Raw genomic sequence first — 17,531 nt, forward strand, 5'->3', positions numbered from 1 at the left:
TGGGAGAAGAAATGAGTGTTTCTAGTTCCAACACTTAGCCTAAGCAGCTACAGCAGCTCAGGGGCTCAGAGAAACAGGAGGACAGGTGATGAGACAGTTCCTGTTCTTGAAATTCAGCAGAGAGGACCCTCTGTTGGGCTGGTAATAGCAGAGTTCCCCCAGTGCCTTACTCAGATTTCTTAAGTAGCATCACTGGTTTAAGCATATATAACTTGGGGTTCCTGCTAAAAGAGAAAGTTTTGTCCTCCACCAATTCTTTTTCTAGGTTGATTTCAACCTGAACTGTGAGTACATGAACACTTGTTCTGGCATACGGGAGTAGGCGGCACAGGAGCAAAACAAGAAGACAGAGATGGGAAAGGATAGATTTTTTGGAAACATACATAATTAATGCCAGCTTCTGAAGCCATGATGTTAAAGTCAGCACCCCAAGACAGCGGTGCCCTGGAATCATCTCTCTTAGAGCTACTAGGTAAGATGTCAACAAACTCAATAACTGAGATTTGTTTAGCTATCACGACAAAGTAATATTTATGTTGATTTATGAAGGACAAGGCACTTAAGTCCTGTTAGATAATTCCAAAATCTGATGGCCATGCAAAAAATCTAAAATTGTTTTGCCTTAATCCAAAGCTGGATATTATAAAGTGACTGTTCTAATGATCTGAGTGGAATCACTTATAGAATCATAATCATTAAGGTTGGAAAAAACTGCTAAGTTCATTGAGCCCAACCAACACTGAAACTGTTGTGTTTCAGTGTTAATACAGAGTCATAGATTTCTATCTTCTGATGCTTTATATGAGGGGTATCTTAGTCCACCGACTTTTTTTAGTGTCTTTCTGAAGGTCAACATGAGCTTTCATGTGGTCATATTTCCAAAGTTTTATTTTTCAATAAACATTAAAGAATTCAGCCAGGTATCTGAATAACATAAAATGGCACAGCTCTGATGAAATCAGCACATCCATGGTCATTTATTCCAGAGAAGGATGCACTTTGTAAAAATATTCTTTAATTATCTTGTGACATTTAGGGATTTAATGTAGAAGGAAATAGATTTTCCATCATATTGGTGGCCACTGAAGAAAAAAAAGCATGAATAATGCTTATAATCCCTTCATATCCCTAACCGGTCACAGTTTTCAATTGATGTTATATTCTTGGATGTTTCAGCCATATCTGACACCACTGAATAACACTGAATTGCTCAGAAGTTATGCCAAGCTGATACAAAAATTCATTAATTTTCTTACCTGCCCATGTACATGACGTTTCTTCTGGCAATTTTTATTCTTTTTTCCCCCATATTCTTTTCACATATCCAGGGAATTATCATTTTGTTTGTTGTTATCCATTGTTTCTACGCTTCCTCTGTGTGAAATGCTCTAATTGCACAGTTTCGATTTCACTTATTCAATTGCCCCATTTTGTGATCAAAGTTGAAGTCTATTTATCTTGCCTATATTTTTAATCTAAAGCTAGCTAATATTTAACTCTACAGGTCAGGTAAAACTTTCTTGTTTAATGCTGTCTCACTGTGACAAAGTTCAGATGATAATTAGGGGATAGGCATTTATAAGGAGTGTCATATTTATATTCTACTTTGCTATTTGCCATAGTATTTTCATAGTGCTTGGCATGATTTAACTGGCAGTTCTGTGAACTCTTAGTTATCTAACTGAAATTGATCCATTTCTTTAAAAATAAAGCATGATCAATGTCACAGAATATCACTTTCATAGATGTAACGGTACTCTACCTAGCAATGTGTAACCATACCTCAGAAATAATTTCCAAGTTCTTGCCTATTTAAGTACCAAATTATTTGTTTATTCAGAAATAAATTTTAAAAAAGGAGAAGAATTATTTTCTAGTTTGCTCTATGATAATGTGAATCAAGAACAAAAGCAGTACTAACATAAAGAGAAGAAATCTGGGTCATACATAAACATATGTCAACAAGTATCTGAAAAATTTAATTTATGTTCCTCCAAGTAAATAGTAGAAATAACCTGGCTATCCCTATCAGCTTGCTGGTTTTTTTCTGTTGGCAGTTTACATAATGAAAATAATGACATGAAATCTAAACTGTACACATCCTACAAAGCCACACCCTTTTTCTTGCTGCCATTTCACAGAATCACAGAATATGCTGATTTGGAAGGGACCCACAAGCACCATCGAGTCCAACTCCCTGCCCTGCACAGGGTCATTCCCAAGAGTCACACCATGTGCCTGAGAGCATTGTCCAAATGTTTTCTGAACTCTCCCAGGCTTGGTGCTGTGACAACTTCCTAGGGAGCCTGTTCCAGGGCCCAGCCACCCTCTGGGTGAAGAACCCGAGTCTGTTCCAAGCAAGGTATCAGAAACAGTGTAGCCTAAAGGACTATGGCTGTCCCTCTGTACTCAGAACTGGTGAGGCCACACCTCAAATCCTGCGCCAGTTTTAGGCCCCTCTCTCCTAGAAAGACACTGAGATGCTGGAACTTACCCAGAAAAAGGCAACAAAGCTGGTGAAGTGACTGGAGCACAAGTCTCATGAGGTACAGCTGAGGGAGCTGGAGTTGTTTAGCCTGGAAAAAAAAATACAGGTTCGGGGGGCTTCGTTGCTCTCTGCAACTCCCTGAAAGGAGGTTGTAGCGAGGTGGGGGTCAGCCTTTTCTCCAGGTAACCAATGATAGGATGAGAGGAAATGGACACAAGTTGCTCCAGAAGAGGTTAAGGTTGGATATTGGGAAAAATCTCTTCACTGATGGGCTGTCAGGCATTGAAATTGGCTGCCCAGGGAAGTGGTTGAGTCACCATCCCTGGAGTCAGTTAAAGGACATGTGGTTGTAGCACCTGGGGACATGATTTAGTCGTGAACTTGATGGGTTAACAGCTGGACTCTATGATCTTAAAGGTTTTTTCCAAACTAAATGATTCTATGATTTTAAAATTAATTTAAAATTAAAATTCTTCACATTTGCTATTTATTTATTCTTGTTTATTTCTAATGCCTTTGGTTGGTGACTCACTTGATTGGCAATAGCCTTGCTTTAAAGTGTAGATCTTATGTACTTCATTCCAAAGTGCTAAATTATCACTGCTTGGTTTCTTTTCAGATTCCTGGGTACATGCCATTTAAGAATGTAAACACCCCGCAGACATGATGTAAACATGTAAGGATTTTAGTCAACACACTGTTTGGGATTCCTCTCACATTAGCAAGGACAGCACAGACAGCTACCAGCTCCAGGTGTTTAGATCTTTTAAAATATGTAACACATATGCAGGTAAACTATGTTTCTCTTTAAATAAATATTTTCTATCAGAGCTTTCTTACTCAGACTTGCATAGCACATTTATTTCCCTGGGTCATTTTCCATTTTACAGCAAATAGACTATAGACAGAGCATAGCAATCTGACAGCAGCTTTTCCCTCCATCAATAGTATTTCTATTTAAAGATGAGGATTCAAAATCAGTATTGAAGATACATGCTCTCTCTCCTAAGGGGAGTCAGTGTACCTGTACATAATTCACCCCTTCTGTTAGTTTAGTAAGGACAAGTTTAAAATTCAAGGAAGACCTGGCACTAAGTCTTTTCATTTAATTGTCTGTTGCTCTGCAGGTGTGAGTTCATATCTTCACTTAAAGCCAGCTTTACTCTCTGGCCATATTACTTGTCTACAGGAATGCTGTTGGCACCACCACTGCTGGTTTAACCGGTATCCAAGAAGAGGGTCATCCCCACCATACCTTGAGAATACAAGGATCTTCCATGACATTGTTGAGCTTGAGTCATCAAAAATCTAACAAAAGTAGACGAAAAAAGAAGGACTCACATAAAGCTCCTGCATCCATTGAGTTCGCTTGAGCCCTAGATATTCCTGGAAGGCATTCTGGTATTGTTGCTATCAAACTTCTTTTGCCTCTCTTCTCTTTCCCATTTTCTTATTCTCCCACTTTGTCCTTGTGTTCTCTGTTAAAAAAAAAAAGAGCTCAGTTAAACTGTTTAACAGGTATGGCCACATAGATAACAGTATTACAACAAATTAGTCAAGCATGAGTTGGTATCAAAACCAGAAAGTGAAGGAAATTTTCTCTTATGAGAAAGTAAATTTTCATCCAATGAAACTAAAGAAAGAATATATGAATCCCAAAATGCTACCATCACACCTGGCTAATGCTATTATGCAGTTTGCTGCTGCTTCTCAGTGTGAGAATACAGAAACCTGCTACAGTTATTAAGTTGTGAAATGGAGACTTACCATAAAATACATATAAAGTGCAATTACTATCATAAAACATGCTGGAGTGCAATTTAATTTCTCTGATAAAAGTTCATATTCTGCTTCCTGACATTCTTGACTGATTGATTTAAACAATGAAGCCTTCACACTATTTTAAGAGATTAAGCTCAAACAAATAGCCTGACCAGCCATGATCCGTGACCTTCAGTACCTGCCACGGGCCTTCATGGATGATTTCTGATGAACACAGCCCAGAGTAAATACACTCTTGTAGATTGCTTGTTCCTGTGATCATAATTATAGGCACACTGTCTTTCAAGGATTAATTACAGTGTAACTTGCAGGTTTTTTGCTTTTATAATATAGTTAGCTTGGAAGAAAATACAAATATAATAGTGACATTGTGATCACAGGGGCATTGAAGAGCCATGTGTTTCTATGTCCAAAAGTAGGCAGAATTTTCACAAAAAAATACTGTCCTTGAGGCAGACATCTGTATCTAATTATAAGGTTAAATGTTTGGGCTGTGAAGGTAGAGGACCACCCCTGCTCTTAATAACCTACTTATTTGTTTTAAGTATTTGTAAAAGAAAATATCACAATAGCAGCAAGTGGAACGGGTACCTAATTTATAAGAAAAAATGAAAACAGAATTAGGCATTTTAATGAGCCTCTTACTGGATTCTTTCACTGTTTCCTCCATCTCATTTTAAAGAAATAGAATTCCCTTGGAAATTCTAATTTTAAAGATAGAAATAGTATTCAAATTGATTTTGCTTCCTTTGCTCAACACCTAAGAGGTATCTAAACTCAGCTGCCAAGACCCTGTACAAAACTGTCTGGTGCTTTACCTTTAAAGGGCAAAGTTTTAGAAACTGGTCTAACAGATATCAGAAAAACTCACTTTTTGTAAACTCAGCTGCCTAATTACAGCTGTAGACTAAAAGAAAACGTTTTTGGTATCTTTTTATTAACTTGGGTATGTATAAACCAGTTAATTTCTAATCCCATGGCACCTTTTCTTTTCACCAGAGGATCAGGAAACAACTGGTCCCCTTTATGACTCTGGTTCTGTCCTATATGGCAGTACTGACTTCAGTGGAATAACTCTTAATTCACAGAACCCTCTGGAGAGAAACAGTATAATTAGATCCCTTAAAATTATTAGAAGTGGGAGAGTAATACGAGCCCTAAAGAGCTGTTTTTCTATATTGAAATGTTTTAGTAGCAGTAGGTTGCAGGGAAGTCTATTGTCATGTGCTGCCTGTTTTTGGCATTATTCTGCTTAAAATGCATACTTGCTGGGGATTTTGTTACTAGGGAAGTATAAGTTACTAATATATATATAAAAAACAGGATAGCGTTTAATAAAAAGAATGAGAAAAAATTTATATCAAGAAAATCATGTAAATACCTCCCATCTAAAAATAAACACAGACTGCAAAATGTTTCATGAACACAAGCTGGAAAAGTGCCTATTAGAATCTGACTGATGCATCAACCTGTGGGAAGAGGGGGAGAGGAGGGATATTTGTCTGTGAAAAGCTAAGAGTTCTGGAGACATTTATAATAGGTTAGGACCCCCTGAAAAAAAAGTACATCTTTGCTCTTCTTTTATAAAAATCCAAGCCCTATAATTTCCTTTCGTTTTACTGAATCACTCTTGAAGTAATTTGCCTAACAGAAACAAAGGAAAAAAAATCATCTTTAAAGATTGAATCCCTTGCTACCTTTCAGAAATTTCTTACTATTGAAGAATATCCTAAATATTTATATCTGAATCTCAGCTATCCAATCAAACATTGGAAATATAGCAACAGTACAGAGACATTATATAGCATAGAGAGCAAAACTATGGTAAAATAAATTGGCTAGTAGTTGTAAGACAGAAGATGCTAAAACGTCTTGTAATCACTAAACACACAAGTGATTGACAATTTGTTATTTATCCAGAAATATTAAAAGTTTTAAAACTAAATAAGGTGTAAAATACAATTATTGACATAACTGATTATATATAATGCTAGACATTTTTAATTCTATATATTTTTAGGCAAAAATAATTATTATTTTCCCCCTTAATCTAACTTCCTTTCATGTTCTCAAATAAGCTAATTTGGCTTGAACGAGATGTGCTGTTAAGCAGTGATTGTCACATATCACTATAATGTTGCCATCCTTCCTGAGGTATTTTCACACAGGAAAAGCAGATGGCATTATAGCCAGGGTTCCACTACCATATTATCATATGCCATGATCTGTCTCAAGTGTGAACTATTTTGGAAGGAATTCAATGCTCTATAGATTCTTAGATTCATAAATTGATAAAGTGTTCCAAGACCCACAGCTGTTCACGTCCTTGTGGATTAAAAATACATGCAATATTTTTGGCTGATCAGGTATGTTCTACCTACTGATACCTACTGGCTTGTCTGAAATTCACCCATGAATGTGTGTGTGTTCAAGCAGCAGGAGATGTAATTCTATTGATATAAAACAGAATATTGATAATTTCTTTTCCTTTTTCACTTTCAGGAATTCTTTCTGGCAGTAAAATATTCACTTAGAAGATCAACAGGAAAGATGAAAACATATGAAACAGAGTCCTGAGGTTATTCATACCTAAAGTAAATTACACAAATGGGACACCCATCTTGGAATCTTCTGGGTGACAAAACATGGATCACAAGTTAGTTTATGAGAACCGAGATGAATAAATTGTTCTCTTATGACTATTTAGTCTTTTGAACATGACTATTGCAATCCAAATTATTCAGACGTGCACACTTTGGCTATTGCTTGTCCATACACCCATCTCCTTTGAGCGCTGGCTGGTGCACCCGCCTTCACTACTTCTCATGGAAACTGAACTAGAACTAAGTTAGTTTATGATCCTTTTTCAGAATTCATCAAGAGCAGCACGTATTTTTTTAACTCTAAGATGGAGAAGGCCAAGTAAAGCTATAGGAAGCAGACAGTTTTCAATTATTCCAGGTAATAAGATCTGCCTAACACTTGTCATCTGCACGGTGATTCTACTACTCCCTATCAGATTACATTTCATTTACTAACATTTAAACAAAATTAAATCAGACCCCTTGTGTCTTTACCTCTACAGCAGTTATTCAAATTACCCTGCTCACTTGACTACTGAAAAGGCAAACATGTCAGTGCTGAGGATAGAGAGACACAATAGAGGGAAATCTGGTAACCAAGCAATGTAGTCATGAGCTTCCATCTGTGAGAAGGAACAGCAAAGTTCCTGTGCTATGCCAGCACAGGGAGAAGTGGAAGAAATAAATGTCTTATCCCTGAACGTAAAGAAAGAATTATAGAACTGGAAGTACTTTATGGTAGATTAACAAATACTACTAAAAGACATCTAACTCTCATGAGAGAAAAGCAGTACCAATGCAAAGGAGCTGTGAGAGTTGGCAGAAATGTTGCTTTTGTCTAGATAGTTAAGAAAGAAGAATAAAGGGTACAAGCAAGTACTCTGGATTTATATTTAATGTTTAGTCTGAAAAGGTTTCAGGTATCACTGACAAGCATCCCACTAGCATACATGTGTATGACAGCCTTTTAAAATGTAAATCAATTATGTATCACTTATGGAACATCTCAAGCCTAGGGAATGCTATTCATACCATTGATGATTTCAGCTAATGGTAGAAATGGAACCATGTACTTCAGGGAGCCATATGAGGCCAGCACATAGATATTAGAGAGAGAAAGAAGTGGCATAATTAAAACCTCATCTGCACATTCTGGATAACCAGAAACCAAATCTCAGTATATCTGAAAATATCAAACATACCATCATGGAATCATATGACAATACAGTTGTGAACAACCTCGGAAGGTTCAATTTCCTGCCCAAAACAGTGTCAGGGAAACTGTGAGACCTGGTGGTTTAGGAGTTTATCCAGCTCAGTCTTGAGAATGTCCAAGGAAGGAGAATGTATGGCTTCTTTGGGCAATCATCATGACTATGTGAGATTAGCAGAGAAAGGACTATTGAAGCACTAAATGGGATTAAATTTTTGTCCTAAACTGAAGATGTATTTGGTACCCCTTAGCCTCAAAGGATGTATAGCCCTAGACTGGGATAATTTACAAGGTCTGAAAACTGACATTCACTTTCAGGTGAACCACAGCAGTCTTGACTTTTCAGGTGCCAGTACAATGAAACCACTATTTGAGATTATCACAAATTCTCCCTCAGAACAGTCCTCTGATTTGGAATGTTCACTTCCCATAATGTCAGTATTTCCTGGGGATAAAAATCATCTTTTCCTGAGAAAAAGTAAAAATGCCTTTAGGAAATATTTTCTCTCAATATTCAATATGACTTCATGAATTTATTTTTTTCATGATGAATTGGATTAAAAACAAGGCCTATGTTTTCAGCAGTACAGTTCTGTGTCTGAATCTGCCCATGGATCTGTCAGGATGTGGAAGTCTGGAGGCAAGTTTGGATAGGAAGTCATCTGAATTGTGCATTATTGTCCTAACCTGACACAAAAACATGGTGGTTTTTAAAATCCTGGATGTGCTTTCTTTCCCGCTATTGACACAGCATATGAGTAAATGAGTAAATGAATATTTATCTAGCTCAAATCACATAAAAATTAATGTCTGTCTATATCGATTGTTTTTCAAGAGTTGTGAAACCAGACTTTCAAAATCACCTGTGAGTAGCCTGATTACTGAGATAAAGGACAGATTCTGAGTGATTGCTTCAGGTGCTACAGCATGTACAGAGGAACTCCTCTTTCAAAAAGCGTATCTGGATAGTTAGGCTGTGAAAATAAGTATAAAGTGTAAAAATAGTTAAAATTATCATAATCATCAACAGAATTAATGTCTCTACTGTGATACATCTATCTTAAATAACAAAGAACAATAAAAAGAAAAATTAAAAATAAATGAATGTGTAATAATGAGATAATCTTGCTATTTCTAAATACATATTTCAGTATAGCAGTGCTTTTATTACTCTTTACCAGCAGAAAAGTTGACTTTCATCTGAAACTATTATTCATGCTGATGAATAAATTGAACTGGATGGAAGACAAGAGCTAGAAAAACTAGACTGAAAATATACATCTGACTTGTATTCCAATCAAATAGACATAATGGCAGAGATGGGAAATACAGGAGAGATTATTTAAATAAATTCTGTGTTAGGCAGCAGAAGACTTTCACAAAACAACATACGTCATCGATTATCTCTCTCTCTCATCACAGATCAGGAGCAAAACGCTCACTTGCCAAAGAACTGCCATTCATATTGGCTTCAGTAGGGTTATTAAATACAGTATTTAGCACTGATGAAAAATCTCCGGATTCAATTGCAGCTGTATCAATACAACTCTGGAGACGTTAGCTCCAGACAGGCACCTGGGTTTGGAAATGTGGCCCATATTACATGTATTTTAGCTGCACAGACAGCAGATCAGCTGACTACTTTGCAGAGGAAAATGCTGTTTCAGGATATGGGTATCTCTTCAAATGAATTAGACAAATGCTGATTTTTTTCATATAATTAGACATGATCTCATGCTATGATATTATGAAAGAAGAGTGGAAATATTGAAAAAGAAATATGGGAACTGGATATTTGCAGATTATTTTTGACAGCAATGTGAACAAAAGCACTGGTAAGTACAGTGTCAGGAAGAATTAGTCTACATGATTCTGGACTCTACATAGTTTCAGAAAAATATTATTACTGTGAGAATAACACTGAAAAAATAAATGTGGAAAAATACAGTTGTAGGGAGAAAATATACATGCCAGGTGGAGAAAGCTTCGCCTACAGAACTGAGTGTTAGAATATGCTAATAATAAAATCGTTAATGACTAAGTGAGCACAGTGTAGAAACTGCAGTTACCTTATTTAGATGAAGTGACTGTGTAAAGTATGTTAACAGAATGCAGAAAGAGCAAAGAAGGTATGGAATACTAAAAATGAAAAACCAAACTCTGATTGCAGGGGCTTTCTAATTAACATAGAAACACAATATACTACTACTGAGATATTTAGGAAAAATAAATTCGCCTTCATCAAGACTGTATGGAACCATTGACACTAAAGCCTTCTACTGTTTTGGTGCGGTTTATTTCTTATGAGTGAAATAGGAATTTGGTATGCTGTGTTCTGGGACACATATCCAAATTTCTCAAGCTTACTGCACTCTGACTGAGGTCTACAGGGTCTTTGGGGATATATAACAAACATCCTTACGAATAGCAAAAACATTCTCAAGCTGGAATAAACATCTGAAACTGTATTTAGAGTTGATGGAAGTTATTTTTTTCCCCCTGAACTGTTTGAATTTATATTAAATTTTGACTACTAAATTTCAGTGCATGTTATAATTTCAGACCAGTTTCAGGTCAGTTTCTGATTAGTTTCTGGTCTATCTATACTTCCATCTCCCTGTTCCCTCTATTCCTCTGCCTTTGAGGCTGAAAAACACAAATAACTGACTATAACTAGTAGGTAGAGTAGTAGTATTGATAGTAGTCAAGCAGTGAAGACAGAAATCTGAAACCAAGGGGAAACATGACACAAAAGGCAAAAGGGAACAAAATTTATGCAAAACCATATCATAGCAGATCAGCCCAAGAAAAGGGAACAAAAAAACCCCATATTTATCTATCAAAATAATTTTTTCTCAATCTGCTTAGATTATTTGTACTACCAGGACACCAGTGTCCAAAAGGAACCACTTACATGCTTCAAATCTGTATTTTATTGACCTTAAAGTTTATCTTTGCTGGAAAGAAATTTCTACATGATTACTGATTGAAAGTACATCCAATTTGATATTGTCCAAACGAGATAAAAGGTCTCACTGCCTCTTGGTCACTCTCAGGAAGAGTGTTACCATGAACCAAGTTCAGAGCAGCTGCTGTCCTTTTTCGCCCCTACAGCTGCTCAGCAATGCCTCACTGCCAATTGCTTCAGGGCAGAGGAAGGGAAAACTGGAGTTCTGGCTATCTACTGCTTGCTAAACCAGCAGCATATGGAAACATTATCCAAGGAGGAATTCAGCTCCTATATGCTGATCTGAGGAAAAAGGCTGAAGAGCAGAAATAACCTTCTTCATCTTGTGACCTCTCTGAAGCTAACCTTGCCAGTAGAGAGGGGCATCTACAAAACCACTTGGGAACAGTAATTTCATTTTGTGAAAGATTTTGATACAGCCCATTTTTATTTATTATTGCTTAGAAACTAAACTGTTTGAAATTTGTGAAAGGAAATTGGGCCAGCACAGAATGTGCTGGGGCTACTCACTTTGACAGTCCTGGTTCAGGCTACCTTTCCCTGAGGACACACACCCCAGAACGCTGCTGCAACTGAGCTGGGAGGAACTTCAGGCAAAACCAGAAACCTTGTAACCTCAGGAAGGTCTAGGCCATTGCTGTACTTTTCATTGGCATCAGGGTGAGAGCCAGAAATCACCACAAATCTGCTCCAAATGCAAGGTGCAGTCTTTTATTATTATTGATAAAAACACATTCAGAACATGCAGATGTAGAAGAAGGAATTCTAACCGCAGTTTATTCAAGTGAGAAGCTAAGAAAAGGAATGAGCCTCACCTGACAGATGGCAGTCCTATCACTCAATATTTGAATACACTGTGGAGAAGGCAATGGGAATTTGAGTACAAAGATAATTAATTTTAGAAATGGATCTAGCTCAATTAGTAACTTACAGATAATAACTTAATTTTTTTATGCTTTAGCAATTAATTTTTTCCCTTTCCCAGCTCATTTGATATTTTCCAGGCATACACTTCTGAAGAGATTAAAACTTAAGATTTGTGATATAATAATAATAAGCATGATAGTTCTTACATGAGTTTGCATGAAGTATTAATATAAAATATCATACCTGAATTTATGTTATGATGGAAGACAGATTATGGAGAATGCATATATTTATCTTCAAGTACATTTCCTGTGGTACAGAATTACTCACAAATATATGGAGCAGCATACTGGCTTTGTATACCATTAAAATTCTTCTATATATAGTAGGAGGAAACAAATAAATTAATAGAAGTATGTTTCATGTCTAGCCTAATTACAATCAACGTTCTTTCTGGACTGACAGCTGTCAGAATCATAGAGTCATAGCACCGTAATCCAACCAGAAACTCTTGAAGAGGATCAGCACATGCTAGGGTCATTCCTGATGCTCTAAACTGGCCAGAGAAGGTCAGCACAGAGTAGACGGAAGCACCCATTGCAGGCCAAGAACCCAGGGAAACACAGTGTGCATCTAAATGCTGAAAACCCCCAAGGCAAGAGCCCACACCAAAATTGTGGCTTAATATGAGGGAATGAAGCCCTGTGGTGAGACAGAGAGACACTGAAAGAGTCTCTCAGAGGAAGAAGTGCAAACCTCATTGCTTTAATAATTTAAATCCTAAATGAATAATACAAATGCAAATATACTAAAGGGAACGATCCACTGGCAGGGCATTGAGTAGATGGATATATTGATGGTTTTTGTAATTCTCTTTTCATACCAGTACCTGCTAAATCCAAAATGATCCTAAGTCATGAAGTTCTGAATGCCTAGGCATTCTCATATAGCACATAATAATAGCAATGGATACTGTAGAATAACTAACAACTTCTTGTGAATCCTTACAGAAGAAAGTTAAGTTGCTTGCTGTCATACTGTTTTCACATGTGATGTTATCTTTAATAGACTAGGAAATTCAGCTTACAGAAGTTCTGCTCTTATGGATTTTGCATTTATAATTCATATTCTTGTCATTAAATTCTTGTCTCTCATAGTGAATTACATGTAAAATATACATTGAATGAAATCCAAAAAATAACTTTTTTTTTATTACTGATTAAACTAGCTGTAAGATTAAATAGAAATTTTTATTCACTTTTTAGACTGTAATTTTGTGCAGACACTTCTTTTGTCATCCTAAAAACCTGACAATCTTTCTCCCATGTATATATCTGATGTCCTGAATACTAATAAGACCCATATGCAGACACAATGATGACGTATGCCTTAAGGCCAAATACAATAATTGCCTCTGTGCAATCTCATTGACATTAGGGGTCTTGCCAGGAATAGGAGCCTTTTTTTCTTAGATAGAAAAAGTGAAACACAAAATGACCATAATCAGACCTAATTGAAGGTGAATTTTGTAACACCAATAATAAAGCATTCCCATTTTCCTATGTAGGTAGCTGTGTAGATCTTGTGGCTTTAGAATTAAGAATGACCTGATGTCCTGGGGCATCAGCACAGCGCAAGTGAAGACAAAGTACTGCTTGAAGGAGCCAGCTCTGGCAGCAGCAATTGCCACCACACTCACCCTGTGCCTTTCACAGCAGCATCAACAGAGATTTGCTGTTTGGATGTTCATGATGTTCAAGAAGCTGATTTCTATCTTCTCCAACAGAAGTAGTTTGGCAGTCTGTTGTCCCACACAACTGCATACTTTTCCTGTGCATAAAGTGCAGACAGTCATAATCTAAATGATGGTCATTATTATTGTGAAGGATTAAAACAAAATCTAGTGCTATAACTTGAAATTCTGGAGAGACATTAAAGAGATGAGAAAGCAAGACTGACAAAAACTAAAGGAGATGATAAGAGACATCAACCTGTCAGGGAGTCACAAAGGCCATTTTAGCACAAAATGGGATTAAAAATAAAGTTTTGGTATTTCTCTTGACAGCTCTGAAGACAATTCCAGCCTTATTTAAAATTGTGAGTATATGTAACATAGATGGATGACTAAATTACAGGGGCATGCAGGATATACATGGTAAAAGCAACACAAATATCCTATGCTATCTGGAACAATGGCAGGGCAGGGCAGGGCAGGGCAGGGCAGAGAAGGAAGGAAGGAAGAAATTCGGAAGGAATTCGGAAGGAAGGAAGGAATTCGGAAGGAATTCGGAAGGAATTCGGAAGGAAGGAATTCGGAAGGAAGGAAGGAATTCGGAAGGAATTCGGAAGGAAGGCATTCGGAAGGAATTCGGAAGGAAGGAATTCGGAAGGAAGGAAGGAATTCGGAAGGAATTCGGAAGGAAGGAATTCGGAAGGAATTCGGAAGGAAGGAATTCGGAAGGAAGGAATTCGGAAGGAAGGAAGGAATTCGGAAGGAAGGAATTCGGAAGGAATTCGGAAGGAAGGAAGGAATTCGGAAGGAATTCGGAAGGAATTCGGAAGGAAGGAAGGAAGGAAGGAAGGATGGAAGGAAGGAAGGAAGGAAGGAAGGAAGGATTAACTGTATTTTGCTCCAGTACAAAAAGTGTTTACTCAAATAGGAATGCACTTATAAACTGTGTACAGGAGAGCAAACACAGCACTTTGAAAAGTCGAATATGATAAGAATGCTGGACTAAATCTGTGTCCTTTTTTTCCCACCAAAAATATGAGGGGAAATATGATTAGAGCCATTTGCCCAAAGGTATCTTTTCCTGACAATACCAGGTTTAATTGCTAACTGCCAAGATGTTGAAACAGATCAGTAACACGTCTTTAGGCATATACTCGTCTAAATTCTCTTAAGGAACTTGAGAAGGAAGCAGTTAAAAGTGAAAACCTTGTAACCACTATTTCAAAATCAGCTGCTCTCCTTGAGGCCAGGAAATGCCATATATAGTTCTGCCGAGGAGCAGCAGCGCTCGCTGCGGAGCTATCCTTGGGCTGTGGCGAGGGTGGTGCCACAAGGGCCAATGCCACAAGGGGGCAGAGGACACGGGATCGGCCACGCCGGACGGACTTGAGCTCCGCAGACACTCTCCCTCGGTATTTTGGTCTCTTGCAAAGTTAGCAACTGTACAACTTTACAGATAAAACATATATCTCTATGGCATTCTCCATTTCTTTAATCACACTGGAGACGCATATTTATAATGAATTCAAACTTCCCCACTTGCCTGCATATTTTCCCAATCAAATGCAAATTCTTCCACATTACTTTCTCTGTGTTTGTTGTTAGCTGTCCAATTTTAATATATTTTCCTCTCACACTTTTCTCACTATTGGCTTGTTGCATAAAATTATCAAGCAATATGCACTATGAGTATTAAGCACTCCAAGGGCAATAGATCATCTACAAGACTGCAGGAGTGTAAATCACCACAACGAAAGATTTTCTGATGTCACCTATTGCTCCTGTAGTTATTACAACCCATCATTCTTGTGAATTCATTCCCTGCTAAAAACCACATCTCAGATCTTGTCTTTCAGCAGCAGTTATCTTGCTTTGACTGGGGTTATCTTGATCAGTTCCAAAACAACCAACCAACCAAGGTGGATAAAAAGGGGAAAAAAAGAAGACTCTAATATGCATTCACATAATCAACACCAAAGTTCAAGCTACCCAAAAAGGGTTCTCCAGAATCATGGAGTTCTGGTGCCTTCAGTTTTCAGGCAAGCATAGTGTGCCTCTCAAATTTAACATGAAAAGATGGGGCTTCAGTGAAATTTGAATTCTTAAAAGTATTTTATATTTTTTATTTCTTGGTTTTTTTCCAGACAGGCATCTAACCCACTGGACTCTGGACTCTACTGGCCTCTACTTGATCTAGTTTGCTACTAACTGTTAAATACTAGAAGCAAACACTGATTGTTCAGTAAAGGTCACCGTTTTATTGTGATTATTTCTATTGCTGTTATAGAAGTATCAAAGTGACATTTTTACTGTAAAAATGAGAATGGCATCACTGCTGGCCATTATGACTTGACTAGATGCTAGGTGCTATAGAAAGTTAAAATAAATATGGTCCTCTTCACTCTTTCTGCTACTGTCTTTGGGAACTTGAATACATTTTCAGATAAATATATGTTCTTCATTAAGACAAAGAGCAATACAAGAAAAAGTCAACTTGAAGACTCATCCACTGTCCACAGGAAAAGTATTTAAAAATATCTTATGAGATTTTTTTTCTCTAGTGTTTATCAGAATCAAAAAAATGACTTCCAAATATTATTGCAAAAAAGTACGTGGCTGTTTTTCCTTTGATTCATACCTCTGAATATAGAGATTTAAACATTTGCTTCTGGAAATAAGCAATGTTCACTTCCTAAGATTGGTTATGTATCTCATTACATATCACTTAATGTAGCTGAGGCTTTGTAATTAGTATAGAGTCATTAGTGTATGAAGCATAAATACAGTTTATGTACATATAAATTATATTTTCAGACATCATTCACAGTTGTGATCCAGGATGATTCCACTGAGATTAAATTAAACTAGTCCAGAAATGCACCTTCATACTCAATAGACTGTGCCCCACCTCTGATAAATGTAGAGAATGACACACGGTAACAGTGAAACAAAGGCCACACCTGAGAAAAGCTCACGGGAATAAGGAAACACCTGTTCATGCCGTGGAAGAACAGGTGGGAAGCGGTGGTTTGCCGGCTCAATATCCTGTGCTTGTGATTACAAAGACCGGTGCTCAGGTGCCTCTCTTTCTTTGCCCTATGAGTTTATTAAGAAGCCGGCGGTGCTTTGCACTACCCTAGAGATGCCTTTCCAGCATCGCATGGCTGCCCCCCAGCTCCTTCCCCTGTCACCTCGCCGAGCTGTGCTGAACGCACACCGTTCTGCCTGCTGGGTAGCGCAGGAAGCCTTAATTACAGCCTGAAAATAATACCCGCTCCCCCCGGGAGCCTCCCCAGCTATTCCTGTGGGATGGGAGAAGCCGAGAGGATCCAGGTGGGGGAAGGCTGGCGCTCCCGGGGCCCGAGCGCGGGCAGCGGCGCCTTCGTGCGCGCCGGCGAGGCGGCCCCAGCACCACGGCCAGCTCCGAGCGGGCGTCGCGCCCCGACGCGGCCCCGGCCCCGGCCCCGGCCCCGGGGCGGAGCGCGGTCCCGGGCAGCGGCTCAGCGACGGGGCGGCCTCGGCACCCGCTCGGTGCCGCCGCGGCCTCGGCACCCGCTCGGTGCCGCCGCGGCCCGGGCGAGCGCTCCCTGCCGCGTTCAGCCCCCGCACCCGCGGGACCCGGCGCGCCCTCCGCGCTGCTCGCTCGGCCCCGAGCGGAGGCTTGCACCTGCTCGGCAAGCGGGGGGCAGCCTTCGGCGCCGGGGGAATCCCGCTTCCTCCCAGGAGGGGGTCGTGCGGCGAGGGAATGCCCTCGCCTTGGTCACACTGCGGTAGGAGGGGGCAATCCCTTCCACCGGGGAGAGGAAGGATGCCGAGGGCTCCGGTGGTCCCTTCCCCCGCTTCCCCATCGCTCAACATCGACCCCTACTCGCGCCGCCCCCCGCCCCAGACGGGGCGTG

The 17,531-nt window shown here is 38.8% G+C and overlaps 2 long non-coding RNA genes across 2 annotated transcripts; one reads left to right on the top strand and one right to left on the bottom strand.

Annotated features, from left to right (window-relative positions):
* The first annotated feature begins 270 nt into the window (after positions 1 to 270).
* Positions 271 to 10,533, top strand: LOC116446875. The gene is made up of 4 exons (XR_004241417.1): positions 271 to 472; positions 3,108 to 3,278; positions 3,678 to 3,889; positions 6,773 to 10,533. It is a non-coding gene; the product is annotated as an uncharacterized LOC116446875 (long non-coding RNA).
* LOC116446876 lies at positions 3,826 to 17,488 on the bottom strand. Its single transcript, XR_004241418.1, has 3 exons — positions 17,300 to 17,488; positions 13,600 to 13,730; positions 3,826 to 3,966 (listed from the first exon to the last, which is right to left on the bottom strand). It is a non-coding gene; the product is annotated as an uncharacterized LOC116446876 (long non-coding RNA).
* Between the last annotated feature and the right edge of the window lie 43 nt (positions 17,489 to 17,531).

Source organism: Corvus moneduloides, chromosome 7, assembly GCF_009650955.1.
Source record: "Corvus moneduloides isolate bCorMon1 chromosome 7, bCorMon1.pri, whole genome shotgun sequence".
Taxonomy (NCBI): Eukaryota; Metazoa; Chordata; class Aves; order Passeriformes; family Corvidae; genus Corvus; species Corvus moneduloides.